The 17,891-nt window shown below is 41.0% G+C and overlaps 1 protein-coding gene across 3 annotated transcripts in view; it reads right to left on the bottom strand.

The window, feature by feature from the left end:
- The window catches only part of LOC109478336 (diencephalon/mesencephalon homeobox protein 1-like), a 48,515-nt gene extending 40,363 nt beyond the window's left edge, over nt 1-8,152 (bottom strand). The window contains exon 1 of one of the 3 annotated variants that reach the window (XM_019779845.1): nt 8,046-8,152. The gene's annotated coding sequence lies outside the window, so the exon portion shown is untranslated. Of the gene's footprint in view, nt 1-1,617; nt 1,963-8,045 lie in introns of those variants that run through there. The other 2 variants (XM_019779848.1, XM_019779843.1) reach the window with 2 other exon arrangements.
- Between the last annotated feature and the right edge of the window lie 9,739 nt (nt 8,153-17,891).

Below are 17,891 nucleotides of genomic sequence, written 5' to 3'. Positions count from 1 at the left end.
TACCTTAGTAGTCTACAGGGCATACGCTAAAGGGTGTAGTGGCTTCGGACTGGAATTACGTACCAAAACAGACTTTGTGCCTGAGTGGAATTAAAATTCGGTAGCATAGACTCCATACACCTCTACCGTCAGTTGTGAAATAACATATACTTGTAGATCACTGTGATCAGTATGCAAAACTTTATGTACGTAAAAGCAATACGAGATATATAGACAGGAAACGTTTCTACATTAAACATACACTGTAGAAAGAATATTTTCATTGATGGCAAATTATGAATATTGCTGCAGCCAGGAAAAACAATGTTATTTGCAGTTACCTTTCATAAAGCTCAATATAAAGAAAATAAGAGTGCACTACTTTGTTGAATGTTAGTACTTTTATCAAACATAGTACATAACTAGGATCTTTATACTTATCTGAAACTGCAGAAGTTAAATTTGAAGTATAGCGTCAATGTATACATTATTGTCAGGAAATGTCTAGTGTAAAGTGGAGAGAGTACTAATCTCCCTCATTGCACAACGTTAATATTAAAACGTTTTGAAGGGAAAGTTGAGGATCTACAGGAAGATTTGGGCCCACCAAATGCTAATTAATTCAGAACTATTCTTAATGACTCTATAGTTATTCTACACTACATGAATAACCCAAAACGATCACATTCTCAGTATCTAGACCCTGCATAGTTTACACATAGTTTGACAAAGCTAAATCTATATGTCGTGAGTTAATCTCAAAACTCTTACCCTACTCACTCTGTCATATCTATGATGATATTTCTATTACACTTGATTCTGGGTATTGTTTAAATCCGTTATACAAAAAAAAATCTGAAAATATAGGATTATACAAGCTACACTGAAAGGCACGATTTCATAACTGCAACTATTGTGAAGCTGTCATCTTATAGTCTGCCCAAATATACATACTTGATAAAGGGGTGTTTTCTCTTCAACGTATATCACTATTCTTAGCTAGCTGTACGTGCATTTTGTGTAAACCACATGGGTATTTTTGAATGACCGTGACGTTTAAGTACACGTAAGGCTATCCAGAACAGTGTTGGTATTTATCCAGAGTTTTTTTTATCTCTCAGAGTTTTACTAGAATGTCTATAAGTTAGGGTCCTTTTAGATAGTTCTTACGGTATAGCCTGGCTCTCTTATTGACGAATGTCGAAATCTATTATATCAAACCTGGCAATGTTTTGGGCCCTAAAGACAGGAAGTTACTACCACACAGCGACCCAGGCGCCATATTTTCTCGTCTTAATTATGAAAAACGGTCTCAATCAAGGTTTTAACCACAATTTTCAGTGATTAGAACCTCTATTCCACACTGACACGACAGATATTTACATTTATAGGGACGTGACGACCGATAGTTTGGCCCTACCCTTGGCCTTTAGCAGCCCGGTCTCCAGAAACCAGACATGTGTGCCTCTACAAAATATCCTCGTAAAAATTAACCGTGCTTTAAATAGGAACACCGGTCCACAGTAGCTGTATACTTGGTGTTTTTACTTCGTATAGGTTCATGATACACGTCTGATATGCTGGCATATATGTTGTAGCTGAATGCTGAGAATATTCCTGATGGAAGTGAAGACCTACCGGCATCGGCGGGAACACCGTGGTGCCCGACAAACGACGTCGGGGGTGGACTGGGCGTTAAGCCGACGGTTCGTCTGGGCAAGTCCGCTGGCTGTGGTCGGGGGGATGTTACGACGGTGCTGGTTGGTTCGCACGTACGTTTTGGCACCACACGTCACGTCGCTTGCCGGGCGGCTTGGGTCATACCGTCCGGCCGGGCTGTGTACATTAGACGTTGTTTAGGGTTTGCGCTGCCAGATTTTGGGGACTTACGCGCCAATCATACGATTGGAGGGGTGGGGCTTTGTAATGAAATTACCTCCTTCTGGTGATTGCAGCTGTCAGAATGATTAAGCTACTTTTAATTGGGGGGCTAAGGGATAACGAGGCAGGCGTTGACTTAGGCACTGCCCGATGCATAGCAGAGTCCCACTATCTGTCAATCACTCTCTGCATGAATAGGCATGACTGAAATTTCATCCCGGCCAAATACTGATAGGTCAATGGTCCGACTTCGGGTCCGGAGAAAAGACCCCTTTCACAGAACGGAGGAGAAGCTTTTCATCTTTACGTAAGTCGCTTAACGCGGCTCAACTTGCCTGGAGACGTGGGATCTGATGTAGAATATCCTGATAGGGAAAACCCGGAACAAGGAAAATGCGTGAATCTGTGTGTGTATATGTATGTGTGTGAGAGTGTGTACTAGTGTGTGAATGACTGGCTGAATGAGTGTGTTCTTACCGGTTAAAACAGTTTTCAGTCCACAGCGACAGTCTAGCCATCCAAGCTTCAGACATAAACAGCGTTACGAGTCTTATTTAATGGGTATTAAGTGGAAATGGGACTTGTAGGGGAAATACACGTATCCTTGACGCTTGCTGATTTCCTTTCCTAAAATTACGACTCGAACCGGACTCTCAAAAAAGGGCATAACCTTAACCAAGCCCCCCTCCCCCTTTCCGCTTCCGAGAAATATTGCGGTGCATGCAAGCTTTGTAAGTCAAGGTCATATAAATAGCTGTATATACGATCCCGTGGTTGGTCCACAAAGACAAAACAATAAAGGCGGGACGGAGACAGTATTGGACACGACGTTTGGTTGACCCCACGGTATCTGAAATCCGGCTCAACGCGGCCAGGGGTCATCGCACCTCGTCCCTCCCCCCGACCTGTCGAGCGGAAAGAATTTGGCCCGGGCTCCCGGCCGCCCTCACACCGCACGATATCAGATTCTACCGTCCCGAGGAGACAAAAGAAAACACCGCGAGAAGAACTGATACACACGGGAAATGCTCTGGGCGACGTTTTATAATATCGTACCCGGGTTGACCAGTTGTGTTGGTCGCTCGCTATATTATACACTGTGGTCTGCTTCTTCTGAATACAAAACCTTGCAGGTCGTAAAATCTCCGTTGAGAATTGGGTTATGTGTGTTTTCGGGGATTTTGAGGTCTCTGAGAATTACGACAAGCGTTTTGCTCACGTCCAAGCGAGTAGAGGTTACGGCAAACCGGGTTCCCGGATATTTGTCTGTTATTGAGAAAAAGTAGAAGGGGCAGGGGAGTGTTAAGCTAAGTTGTGACAGACTCATCTTGATGCTGTTAGCTGTCATCATAGTCAAAACAGCCAAACTCCTCTAGTCTTCTACAGATGGATCCCAGCATTGAAGGATCTCACTGTAAGAGTAACACCGCTTCTCCCACAGGGAATATTGTAATTCTTTCTGTTTCTGCTAGAATAACCAGGGTCTTTTCCGTCCTGAGTTTTGATCCTGCCGACTTAAAACTACACAAAGGCGGCGGTCGGCGCGGCGGCCCATGGGACGACTTATGATTTACTTAGACCAGTCTTAGAAAGCGTTAAGGGGAGACTTAACGGGTCTTTCTTCACACTTTCTTCAACACCTTAAGCTCACATTTCTCTTCGGCTTCACTCTAAGAATGAAAACACATCTCTTAAGATGCTGCTATCTTTGCAAACGTTTTATTCGTCGCCGAGCCAACCTGTTGATAAATTGCTGAAACTTTTTATGCAATATACAAGGGCTAAACGAAGACAGTGACTGAATGTTTGAAACAAAAAAAAAAAATTCATATGTACCGATCTATTGATCTAACATAGGAACAAACTCAACAACAACGACAAAATAATCTTTATCCTGTGTGTTGTGTAATGTACAAAAAGTTTGTGTCGGACAATCTGTTTTCATTGAATTCAGTGTAATGACCATCATCACAGTTGCATACTAATCCAAGCACGTACACAAATGTCTCCAAACCGTATGGCGCCCATATTCTTCTTTTGTTTCGCACGATATATCAAGCACAAGGTCCAAAGGCTTAGCTCGATGACAGACGGAATTTTGGTCTTTTGTGGCCGGTTGGATTAAGCAGTTCTTGTTTCTCTCTCATTGAGGTGCTAGCGAGATTGGTAACATATTGACTAGAGCGGAGATATTGGCATAGGGTTAGGAACCCCCAGGAAGTGCTCAGTCTTTTTCAATTTGGGACTGCCCAAAAGGTCGACTCCACTGCCAAATATACTTTCTGAAGTGTCCTTCACATTCAATGATCCTATTTCGCTTGTTTTTTATAGTCGGCAGGACGTTTTGAAGTTGATAAATGGATGTTTTATGTAGTTAACTGTGCGCGGAAGTTCTTAGACATCAGTGGAGAGAACTCGCTGGGATTCTATTGCATTCTGGAACTTGATAGAATTATACAATTTAAGGCTATAACTAGAATGCAAGACAAGATGATTTAATGGCCAACACTGTTGGTAGACCGTTTTACGTACATGTTCGGGATTACAAGATTGATGTATCTACAGTGAGTTGTGAAACTAGACCTAAATATCATGTCTAAAATAATGTGCATTTAATGTGCACGGGTTCTTTTAGTACCTTTTTTAAATGTTCAATTTTGTAATGTTCAATGTTCAATACTGTACAAGATTTATCTTGTATATTCCTTGAATATGAGAGGAAGAATATCATTTTTTCACAGAAAAAGTGGTGTTTTGATACAGAGATCCGCTAGTGTCACCTTCAATCTAGTTCACGCTAAGGTATAACAGCTGTGTAGACCGAATACGATATGAGGAAAGACAAAATCTACATATAAACACTATTGATAAATTTAAACCAAAGAGATGACATATGGATATATGTCCACGAAGTTATTTTTGTAGTATACCTTTATAGAATGGATAAGGATACCACCTACATATGTGGATGCTATTTTGTAAAGAAACCTGCACAATTGCAAATAAATAAGCCTTAATAGCATCATCTATTTCCGAGGAATTAAAAAAAGAGACATTTTGTCCATTTTCGCTTGACTAGCAATTATTGTTTGTTCATAATGTAGCATGTAGACATTTTTGAATTGCATGTTTTTTTTCTGGCGCCGCCATTTTTCCTTTACGTTGACTTTTTTTAGCGTCAGGTATCTAAACCCGTAGGTGTTTTACCTCACTAGAAGTGAAAATGTTACCAACAACGCCAGCTTTTTAACGTGATTTATCTTCGGGGAGAAATGGCTTCCTCGTAAAATGAAAAATGCAGCTCCAGTGTGAGGGGTCCGCATGTGAAGCCAGTCTCTGGTTTCTCAAGATTTCAACACGTTCTACTGCGGATTACGATCGACCTCTATACCACAGCGGACAGGAAGATAATCTGAAACAAACGTTTTAATTTCAGACAGTTGCAGTGGGTCACGCTGGAACATTCCCGGGTGGTAACTGTTTCTTGGCGTACCACGCTGCGAGACTAACAAGATTCGAATGGTATAGACCAAACTAAGATGCCGAATCTCCACCGAGATCGGGTTTAGCGGGGATTTGGTGTTGTAGAATCACTTTTGTTGACACACAACCACACCTCAACCGCAGCTAGTAGCGAAGGAAGAAAATGTGAGAAACAAAATTCTTAAATATATTATTCTTATAACCCTTCTGATTTGATACGGTTTTGGTTTCTAATAACGTCCAATGATTAAAAAAACGCACACCATAGAAAAAGCTAACTTGTGATTTTGTTTTCAGACAAGGTTTAATTCTGGAATGATCCCCTTTGCGTAACCGAGAGATATACACGGTTTTTTTTTTGGGGGGGGGGGCGTTGAGAAACTCATTTACACCCATCCTCTACAGGTCAACAAAGCCGTGTATTAGCAACAATTGAGACCTGGGCTTTTAGAAGGTGGAAACTTTCATCACCAAGTAGCGGAAACATACTTGTTACGCCCTGCTACTGCAAGGTCATCCCCAAGACTGGTCCCAAATGTGTCAACAGGTGTTGCTGTGTTCTCAGAAAGCCTCTCCCTTTGTGGTAGTAGAGGCGAGAGCTTCTATTCCGTAAGGGTTTCTTAAGTCCGTAAAAATGATAGCTTGCCAACCCAGGGCTCAAGATACTGGGTGTGCACCTAACTGCACCCAAAATTGGAGTTATGCATCCATTTGTTTCTGTGGGTGCACCAGTGCACCCAAATATTTTTGCAGGCTCACATATGTATTTTGATATTTTGATACCTTTACGTACTAGCATACAGCATATTCTTCACATCTATTTAAGTATCAGAAAAATAATAAAACCTTTTTGTTTAAGATGTTAAAGTTAGAATTTAGGTTCATCGAAATTTTTGAACTTTGGGTTTTGCTGGCATTCTACTTTATTCCATATGGTGGACTCAAAAAGTTTTTAGTGCGCCCATTTTCTTAGGTTGGGTGCATCAGTGCACTTATTCCCAAAAGCGAATTTCGAGCCCTACAACACATATCGTGGCATAGTTTGCTGAATAGATCCCTCTACATCAGCTTGCCATATCTTACAGGGCGACCACATTCTTCGTAGGTCGTCTTACGACTTTAATATGTCTAGTTTTTAGGCTCTGACAGATCCAGCCACCTTCAATTGCAAGAATTTAAGACAGCATTTGTCATAAGTAGGCAGCTCAATTTTAAACGATCTATGCACCATTGTCCCAATATAATGGACAAAGGTTGTGATCGTATGATGGTCGTGCGACCAATTGACGAAGAAGCAACGCCAGGATCCTAGCCAAGATACAGAAATGCTCTAGAAAAATCTGTCCGTGTTTAAAACCTGTTGAGTGGTTTACCAACTGGACGCCTTGCCGTGCCAAGAGACCCTGTGTATAGTTATGGCTAACACAGCTGGAATTTGTTCAAAAGCGGCCCGGCTACAAACGTTTTACAGCATATGTGTTACAAAACTCTGTCTCTGGGACCATGCTGTAATACTCTGTTGCGCGACTGCCTGCTTATAGCGTTGATCTGTATCTTTCCTGTGGTAACCTGTTACGTTAGAACTGGTAAGATATGACTGACAGGCCACATGTGGCCAACTACCAAGTTTCCAACGCACCACAATTCCAGAGGGCTTGCGTCATGGATCGCCCAGACCTCCCATTTTGTTTCATTAGAGCCATGTGGGGTGAACTTGTCCATAAGAATGTACTTGAACCACCCATGGGGCCCGATGGTCATATTGATAAAGATAGACATGACAGCGTATGGATTTCAAAGAAACGTGCAAACATGAACCGCCACACAGAATAACAATGTCGTCTGCGAAAACACAAACCAAACATTGCTTCATATAGAACACACACATGGCAACCTTATACATTTTCCTGCCTCTGTCTAGAAAGTATGAGCTATTTCCGAAATAATCTGACCAACTTCAGGGTTTTCAGAGGAAAAGATTGAGTGATTTATGAGAGTTTAAGTTGTTCCCTGCCCGCACACCCTGTGTCTAAACCACCCAGCCACGCGTAGCCAATCACTCACACACCCGAGGCCTGTGTCAGGCAGACACCGACTCTTGATTTATAACATCCAGTAACAGGTTAAAGGTTTTAAACTTCTGTGTTTCATCAACTTTACACTGGGATCACACAAGGAAAGCTGACGGATTGAACTGTTATGGCTAAGTTGTACCATTTTTGAAGTGTTACTCTGTACAGCAGTTGATCGCTGCTGACCCAAATCGCCGGCACTTGTGTTCCACGCTTGGTACCGACCATGTGCTCAGGCCGCCAGTGACAGTGCTTTGATTAATGACCATCAACAAGGGTTTACCGATGTCTGCATTCAAACATTTCAACAGGCGTTTAACACAGTGACCCCAGCTGATCAATCATGGCGGCACGGGGGCTGGGCCCGCGTGGGGCCGGACTTGTAGCGGCACGGCCACCGCACCGCTCCCGACAAAACTTTTCTTTTCCCTCCTGGAAAACTTCAAAATTCTTCCCCCTGCAAACCGTCAACCAACTGTCATTGGTAAAAGAAGTCAAACACACAGGTTCATTGCAAACGTGCTTAAAGTTAAAGAAAACTATTAAGTATAACACTTAAGAAAATAGAGTCTTACGTGTATGCATTATTCTTTTTACCTTTGCGTAGATAATTTGGACATGTTGTCTTACCTTAAGCTTGTTGTCTTTAGGGTCTGGACCTGTAATACAAAACTGTGTTCTCCTATATAACGGTATTGTATGGTAGGTTACTCGGTTGTCGTGTCCCCGGTTGTAGTTCAGCAGCCTCTAGCGCCAGAATGATTAATGGCCGTCCTGACAGGAGTTTACTCATACGTCTACTTAATCCGGCCCAACATCGCTAACTACAGGCATCACTCCCCCTCCTCTATCAGTAATGGTTTTGACCTAATCCACAGTCAATGTGGCAGCGGCGTGTGATTTACCGTCAGATCGGGACAGTGCTGAAAGTCTAGGTTATTAATGGATGTTAGACAGACCCCAGTAGCGGGGGATAGTCATTCTGTGGGCCGTCACGGTCCCGACCTATGGTATGGGAACATCCGTGGTGACACACTTTCTATCACTCAGGGGCTGACCATGTGAACCCCGTTGACAACTTGATTAATGAGTCTAGGAAACTTAATTACGACCGTTGAATGCTTGTACAAATCGTCTATGACCACTAAATTGTGTACATGGCTTGTAAGGCTTTCATAGGAGTATGCTTTGGATAAACAGATCCTTTAACAGTCCTTGGGGGTGAGGGTGTGTGACAGGAGCGTGGCAGGCTCTCGGCCGGCTGGGTCAACTTTTGTTACTCCGTACAAGATGGCGGACGGTAAGTTGTGTAGTGGTGAGAGGGCCTCCTCGGTGTAAGGACGGCGTAAGGCCGCTACACTGACAGGATTCAACGGCTAAAACCGCGGATCAAATGCTTACTCTCCTTAGAGGCAACAGGTGCAGGTTGCTATGTTATGTTACAGTTGTCAAAAATTAGCCACATTGTGGTGCGGTGGTAGAATCTACCCCACAGAGGGCCCCCAGTTAAGCGATTCAATTAACGCTCAAATCGCCTAAATTATGCCCGTGCTAAATGTTAAAAGCTTCCGAGCTGGTTTCTAATGTCTCCCAAAGCAAAGGTCAGACGCCTGGTCTAATGAAGTAGAAGAAAAAAGGGCAGGTCTGAAGGGTGTCACTTTCATGACACACAGTGGGCCGCCTGTAATGCCAGCTCGGCAGAGACTACTGTAATCTACTGTTACGGAGCTGCCAATTTTCTGTCACAAAACTTATCGTGAGAAGGCTGTGACCTTGGGCGTCTGTTATGCCGGGTAGATTTACGGATCTCTGCCCAGATACGGTGTCTGTCGGCCCGTGCGAAGACGTGCACAAGCCCCTGACCACGGGGTGCCTGCCCTGACCCCCCACCCTCTCCTACCGATGAAAATGATCCGGTTGAACCTTAGAAAAGCGCGCGCGGACGGGCCGCCATTCACGGGGTACAATCGGCGTGAAACAACGGGAAAGGTCAATGTCATTCTAGCCTGTTTGTAAATGTGAGCCGTGCGGACAGACCACCTCTTAGACTCGCGCTGATTTAGAAGTGACTAAAGAAAATACCTCTGCCTATCCCGTCTATCATCAAGAGCCATAAAGCTCGGACGAGCCGCGCGGGTTTAGAAGGTGTCGGGTTCAGGTAAAGGGGGAGGGCGGGGGATCTGATGATGCTCAAACCAACCTTGCAGGCCTGGGAGGTAGATTAGCTCGAGTTTTAGCGTCAACAAATACTGCTTAAATCCCCCCAGAATGTGGCAACACGAGAAAGGTTTCAGCGCAGACGCTAGGAACATTTTACTGGCAAGCGACCAAAGAGGTCAGAGCCAGGGTCGCCAGAGGTCTGACCAAAACACAGCCTGCACACAACACCACCGAACCGATTCAATCTGGGGCTGCTAGAAAGGGAACGGGACAAAACACAAACAAACATGTGGCAACGCAACACAAAGAGGGGCCTTGAAATTTAATTGACTGAGGGATCATCTTGAACGTAACGTCAGGAGATCATTTGTGGTGAAAACTATACTATAAATAAGACTTGCCACGGGGAGCTGTGTTTAAAACTGTAACGTGTTGCTTGTTGTAGAGTGATTTACATCTCAGACTTGTGGACTTTTCCGCACCTCAGTTCTCTGTGATCGGCGCAGGCCGTCTGGAATCCGTCAGAACGAGACGGGAGGCGGGCCCGCTGTCCCGTTTGGAGGTTTCTCCGGGGCACATTTCCTTTCAGCCGGTTAGTTTACAACAAACATGTGTGGAGCGCTTCGCACCAAGTGAGCCGAGAATTCTGCTTCATGCAAGAAGGGCTGAGAGTGAAACGATACTCGGCACAAGGCTAGATTTACTGTCTGGGAAACTACCGAGTCTTTGTGAGAAGTCGGGCGCGCGAAGTTTGATCTAGTGGGGTTTTAGAATCCACACAGCGCCAATCTCGGTAACCTTGTTCAACATACCGGCATAGCACCCCCACCAACAGAATCTGCGCCCTCAAATGTAGAGGGTATGAGTTGTGTGTGCGAATCAAAATGTTCCAAATAAAGAGATTACTTCACCACAGAACAACATATCAGTATAATGTAATAGATTAACCATTACAGATCTTACTTAAGAGTTTTTCTCTTTAATTAAAATGTTTCACATGTCTTTATCAAAAGTAAAAATAAAACGTAAAATACAAGAATATTCTATACATGTAATGCAGTTATGATGAAATAGCACACGTTTTTCGACCACTTGTTGCTTTGACTCAGATAATCTCTGTTTTCCTTTGGCTTTTAATACGTGATATCAAAACACACGCTGAGCCGTATCCTTCAGTATCAAATATGATAATGTTGTGGGCTCTCGTGCTTAAAAGATATGAAAATGCAATTCAACCTCATTAATGATATTGGAAAGAATTGATGGCTAAAAGAATAAAAAGCACAAGGGAAACTATATTCATAGAATACTATATGCCCTCATGGGACCCGAATGTCTTTTGCCAAGAAAACACAAAAAATAACATACTAAATTTTTTATTTGTCCTAAAACGAATAAATAAACAAACACACACACACAGAGACTGAGGGAGAGAGAGAGAGATACACATACAAACATGTTCAATATTTATTTCTTACATAGATAACTACAAAGCGTAAAAATAATTAGCTCCTAGATTATTTTATTATGACTAATTGTGTAACATCTGTAGATCTATATCATTATACGAAAAAAGAGCCATGGCAACCACAGCTATCGACGATCAGTCCTGATACGACCTGGGCGATCTTTGAGCGCTAACTAAGCCTAGGCAATTTCAAGTCACTCAAATATCGAAAAACTGTCAGAAGCTATGTGGTACACCATCGAGACCCTGTTACACTCGCCATACAACAATTTTATAACAGTAAACTGCACACATTCTTTGGACAATCCTGTATGCGACGTCGTACAAAGTTCAGCACTCCCGAAGTAACATATTGTCATAGATTTCTGTAGACGTTAGTTCTGACATAGCCTCGGTAAAATTATGACAAATGTGACTTTCTAATCATTTCAGAGACTACAAACAATGCCTTGGGCATAACAAACACATTTCTCGCATATCAGAATTCCAAACATCTGAAACGCGGATTTTCTTTAGAAGATATCTCATTTGAGACGCGAAGCGCGATTTCAAAATGATGAGAACTGTGGAGTACAAAGACGGTAAGACCGTGATTACAAAGGTCCTCTCAGTAGTGACATGTTGACGGCAGGTTGCAATTGAGGGACAACTTAGCGTGACAGGTGACCCTGAAGTAATCCTTATCTCAGGAATCATACGTGGAAAATATCTCAGTCAGCTCATCGTCTACAATTACGTCAATCAACGGGCGTATGGCCAGATATCATGTTTCACTCAAAATTGTCTCACAGACCTTCCGTTCTTGTCATAATTACCCGCAATTATTGCCCCTCCCCAAAGCAAGTAAGGTTCTTCGTCTCTACCAGATGCCCCACGTACAAATCAAGCTTATGAAACAGTTTAAAACTTTAAAACTGTGCAGTTGTTTGTCTGTTGCTATAAATTTAGCCCTTATTCTTGTATAGCGACAATGTGGACAGCGCATGATTGTCTGGCGAAATCTGAGGGGCAGACAAAAGCAGTTTTTTTTCGGGGGAACGTCAGTCTATGTTATCTGTCCCGGTGGCACCAGGGAATGTCTGGTACCTTAGCAACTATCTGTGTGCGCCGCGCGGCCGGCCTTGTTCTGTGCGACAGGGAAGGACACGGGCGGACATCTTCGCATAAGAACTGCTAGTAGTGCTGTGTACCGGTTCGCTGGAACTAGTTCCGAACTTGTAAAAATGTTCAGGTTGAAGTAAAAAAAAACTGAACGTCTGGAACTAGTTCCGGACTTACAGGAAAAATCCTTAATTTTAATCTATGCAGCTTAACTTTTTTTGTTACCTAAAGGCCTAAACCATACCCATGTGACATGGTTTTGTTTTGTGTTGTAATTTTTATTTTATGTCTAGTGGTGACGTGAATATAAGCAAATCGCTTGAGTTTGTCATCAATATGTATTGTATTGTTTGTACGTTGAAATATAAAAACATCTATATCCTCGACATATCACATCTAGACTGAGACCATTTTTCTTAGGTTCGATAGAATTCACAAACTTGCTTTCAGAACCTTTAAGAGTTATCTGTTAAGCAGACCTTTCATACAGTTTGTCTATTTTTTCATCATCAGACCTATGGAGTTAAAATTGTGAATTGATGTTATAGAATTCTAAGCGTGTTCGAATTCGGTTGTTAGTCAACACACCAATAGTCTGAAAACTGCACAAGAAAAGTAAAAGTTTGGTAAAGTTCTCATTTCTTTTCTCGTGGCAAAATAAAAAAATACATATCCAGATTTCATGTCATAACATGAAATATATCTTACCTTATGTGCCTCTGCTAAATCAATTTAACATTAAAAGATTGAAAAATAAAACCGTAAGCTGTTGTATGCTTGTCTGTTTGCTACTTTTTAGTCTAGTTATTCAAATATTTTCTTCATATTCATTCACCCTTACTTAATCCTGTATTTTATACCTAATGCTAAGAAGTAAAAAAACACCCATATAGTTGCACTTTATGAACTTGCTTAAAACTACATTACATGTATCAAGAATTATATTCAAATTTTGGTTCTTTTAGCAATCAGCTGCACGATTGCTGCACATTTGATTGTCCATCGATGCACTAGGTGTTACTTTAAGTATTCACATTAAGTCATTTGTGGGGCCTATTGCCAGTGTTCACGGTATAACTATTTTTAGTGACAACCTCCCCAAACCAAAGACTCTCGCTGCTACTTCGTACCTAAAGAAATCCTGGCGTGTTTTGACAGTGCCCCTTCAAGTCCCCTACAGAATGTTCTAAGTTGGTCGTAATTGACAGTGTTGAACACAGAAGCAGTTTGTTCAGTACCCCTTCAAGGACTTCAAAACAATCGTTTTGAATTAACAAATTTCTGTGTCCCCGAATCTGTGCCGAAACCTTGGGTCTCACCACTCACAGGAAGTACTGCCCAGTAGAAATTTTAATCCTGGACGTTTCCCTGTCATTACTGAACACGGTACAAAGGGATAGAATGTCTTTGTTCTTTCATTAATATCGAGAAAAAGCGTACGCAAAATAAATCTGATTACAACAATTGTATAGTTACACAAAATAGTTGTAGTCTTACTGTCTCTGTATATTGCTTCCATCAGATAGCTGTTATATATCACCTATCTCCTAACCAAAATTACTCTGAAAATTACTCAAAAACTCTTTGCCACGTACCTATTGTGATAGTATCGTGTACCAGGAATGCATAATTTCATCATATCAATTCATGAAATCACTTCATTAAAATACCAAGCAATAGATTGGGTTTAAAACGGAACTCGGTCGTAAACAGGGTGTCATGCTTTTTGTATGCGTTATGTCCACAGATTTGCATTTTTACAAAGTGTTTGACGAACCAAGATTAATTCATAATAGAAATTATGGTGAATTCTATTATGTCTCTATCCGTCTAACAGTCTGTATACACTGAATTCAAGTTCCCAAATATTATCAACGATAGGATATTTCATTATTCCTGCTTTTTGTCATACGCATGTACTTGGAAACCAGCAAAAAGCAACGTAACCATTGGAAAGTTGTTAATTTCTTCGTCAGTGTCAAATGCATATAATCGCCCAAAAATTACTATAATAGATATTAACATTATTGCATATTTTCTTATGCTTGGGACGACATTTCATAAACTGCAGTTTCAGCTACAGAAAACATTTTTCGGTAGCAGAATTTCCAAATTTTACATGTAAACAGGACTTATTCTGAACTCGCCTGGTGTTAGGTATGCCCAATATGTATCCCCCCCCCCAAAAAAAAAAAACACACACACAATCGAACTACTACCTTTGTTGCATGTCTTATTTTAGTTACATCTGGTGTTTTTATAACCTGTAGATCTAGAAGCTCATTTTTCCAACAAGACCATCATTAGAGCTTACAGCCCGAAATTTCCAACTCCGTTTATTGTCCTAAAATGACACACGGACATGTCATTCTAGGTCACTCACATATCCTTGATAATACACCAGAAATAGACCTGATTTTTACGAGCTAATGACGCAGTCTGACAGGCAAAATATTATTTAGATTACATTACTTGATTTATATCTGAATATTTCGATTTTTGCAGTGATGGTAGTCACAGATATAAGTTTTTTTTACAGATAGAATAGGGATCTGGTATCTATTACCTTAGATAAGAAAGGTTATTTATGTTTTCAGTAGTTTTTAATTGTTTTGGGTTGAATTTGAAAACATCACAACTGAAGAAGCTATGGATGAATCGCCCTGATATACATGTATAGTGTGTTGTTTTGTTTGTTTTGTTGATGGTTTCAGACCTTGATAAATTTCCTCATGCTGTATACTGTCGTAAATTTTACTCCAACTTCTCTATACATTTGTATCATTCCTTTTCCTTTTTTGTCGTATATATATTGTATTTCGGCACGATTTGCCGTTTTAGTCCTTATCCAAATATTGCATGTGTTTTGTGAGTTATTTTTCCTTGTTTTATGTGTCAATTTTGAATAGAGAAACAGCGATTTCAACAAGGCATTACAATTAAGAAAAAAGAATGAATCCTTCACTAAATGTACGATTGTGTACAAACCTACCACGTCAACTTAGTACATTATATATAGGTTAAAGTATAACACAAGAAAGTGTGTATAAATGTACGTTACAACTAGTGTATAGACTACTGAGAAATTGGAAAGCTCGATAATATTGAGGCCCAAAGGTGTACAGATCCGGTTCAAGCTTTTACAACAGCGCCAAATAGACTTTACCACCAAACAAGACCTGGCAGACCTACGCATACATGATATCACAGATTAGAACTAAACCGCCGCTCGCACTGTTGTATTGAGAGGAGATAGAAATAGCAGATAAGCTTTATACGCGTGTATGTGTATAGAGATATCGGACTAGCGTCGGGCAGGGACAATAAAAAATCCATCTAAGTCAAAGGCTGATATTTTGAGTCTTTGCCGACAAAGGCGAGAAGCCATTTTTCGGAAGAATGAGCAGTTTGATGTTGTATTTAGCAGACATACGTGCAGTTATTAATAATCTGAATGTTGTTTTGTATACGGGGAAGGTTTGGGCATGAGTGGACGCCGAACAAAGATGATTGACGTTATCAGATATGATATCTCCAGTGTTTCACGAACTTCTGTTTACAGCCATTTCTACAGCTACGTTAACTTTGTAAAAGCAGGTAAAACTGACGGCATATTGTCGACTAAATCGACTGTTTGTAGGTTGCTTTTTACAGCGAAAATTACGTGCAAAACGTAGAGAATGAAAGTTATACTTTAGATAGAAACTAACATTCAAGAAGAATCAAAATTTAAGGCATGTATGTATAATTTTCTTTCCGTTATCGCGATAAAAAAACACACAATAACTACCCCAGCGGCAGTCGACTTCGCCTCTAGATGTTACAAGCTTCTATTGCAAAACAACTTATCACCAATAAAATTTGCTGACATATTTGATGAATAACTGTGAATTGAAAAAAAAATACTCCTGACAATAACATGATTAGTTACGCTTCTGTCGAATACTTAATTAAGAGAACTTTGAAAGAGCATTTTTACTGACATTTGAAGTCTGCTGTCCTCGGTATTGAATACACTGTTTACAGCATACAATTTCAGGCACACTGCATTTTTGATCATGAGTCCGGCTCATTTTTACTCAGTAGATTAGTTGAGAGAGTATCGAAAAATGTACAAACACTTTCAAGACGACGAACACGCATTATCATAAACAGAATAGAATTGCATGGCAAAGTCCCCCTCAATATTATTATTTGTGTTATCTAAGAATAAAATCTTACTTCATGCAGCAGCAAAATATGAACACAATTATCTTTTACAAAAACAGCACACACACACACACACACACACACACACAGACACACACACACACGCACGCACACACACACACACACACACACACACAGACAGACATACACACACAGAGAGACATACACACACACACACTCGTAGATTCACGTTATGGTAGCTTTAAATTGATGGCAACAATTCGCACGTTTAGGCAAGACAAAATTGAAAATAGTTTCCTTTACATTATAAGCGATGTTTAAATTCTGTGTCACAGTTCGTACCGGCAATACTTTAAAATGCAAAACATGCGGGGCAGACCAATTTCTCAACACCTGTTTCAGACTTTGACAGGTAAAAGAATGATAGTAAGTCAGACATTAACGTGACCCGAATATAATACACACTGTACAACACCGGGGTGTATTAAACACTAAGGACATGCTAGTTTATTTTGATAAGGTATACCTGTGCCAATAGAAATATTATTAGGTACTCAATCTAGCCCATAGTACAACTGTTTCTCCTGTGTTTGAGTATTGGTAGATTACAAGGGTTAACATACAATTTTAGCGCCGCACTTAACCTGGGTGCATCATTTTTTGGTCGTGTGTTTGTTTATGTTCAATGTTACACAGCGCTGTTTTATTTTTGTCGCAATTGACAGATGGCATGTCAACTGCCATGCAGCAAATATACACTCGGAAAAACACTTTCAGGGTTTTCACATGTTTCAGTTGACTAACCGAAACAGTAGCTCATTTTCGTACGACCATATTTCGTTACGGTACTTTACGATCATACTCACTATTATTGTTATTATATCAGCACAAACAGATTCATATCTCAATACACATAATATTGTATCATCTATGAATAGTTTTATCATGCTGGGCAAACATGGCAATTAAGAATTCTATAACTACAGCCGAATGCTAGTATGTTAGCACCAGAAAACGAACAGAACTAGACAACACTTAATATGGCCCGAGGAAGGTAGTAGAGGAACTACTGAAAAATTACTAGGTGAAAAAAGGGATACCGTAAAGGTAAGATGGTAGGATATTTGCGAGTCGTCAACACTTGTAATTCTACAACTCACCTTCCGAATCCCCGCTGGTAGATAAAAAGCTGGAGGCACGGCCGGCAGCACAGAATTATGGGAGATTATCCGCCACGTTGGAAATGACGTCAAGCATAGGCGCCAAAAATTACGAACGTTCTCTGAGCGAAGACAGAAAAATTACAGTAATATTCGCCCGTGCTGTAAACGCTGTGATGTCTTAAGTATTTCCGTTGTGTGAAAATATGGGAATGTTGTACTCGTAGTACTACCGGGTTGGATCTCTTTGCCTTGTTGAGAAAAAAAGGTTCAACCGAGTGGATCTAATTCGGCTTACAGGTGACTATGTATTCGGCCGCCACACAGGGCGACATACACGCAGGATAATCTCTCTAAACGCTTTTCCTGCACTAAAGTTGTCAGTCCAAACCGACGTGACATATGGTAGAACATTAA

This window comes from Branchiostoma belcheri, unplaced genomic scaffold, assembly GCF_001625305.1.
Source record: "Branchiostoma belcheri isolate BF01 breed outbred unplaced genomic scaffold, Haploidv18h27 scaffold43, whole genome shotgun sequence".
Classification (NCBI taxonomy): domain Eukaryota; kingdom Metazoa; phylum Chordata; class Leptocardii; order Amphioxiformes; family Branchiostomatidae; genus Branchiostoma; species Branchiostoma belcheri.
The sequence above is the reverse complement of the archived record's forward strand: the minus strand, read 5'-3'. Positions and strand labels throughout refer to the sequence as shown.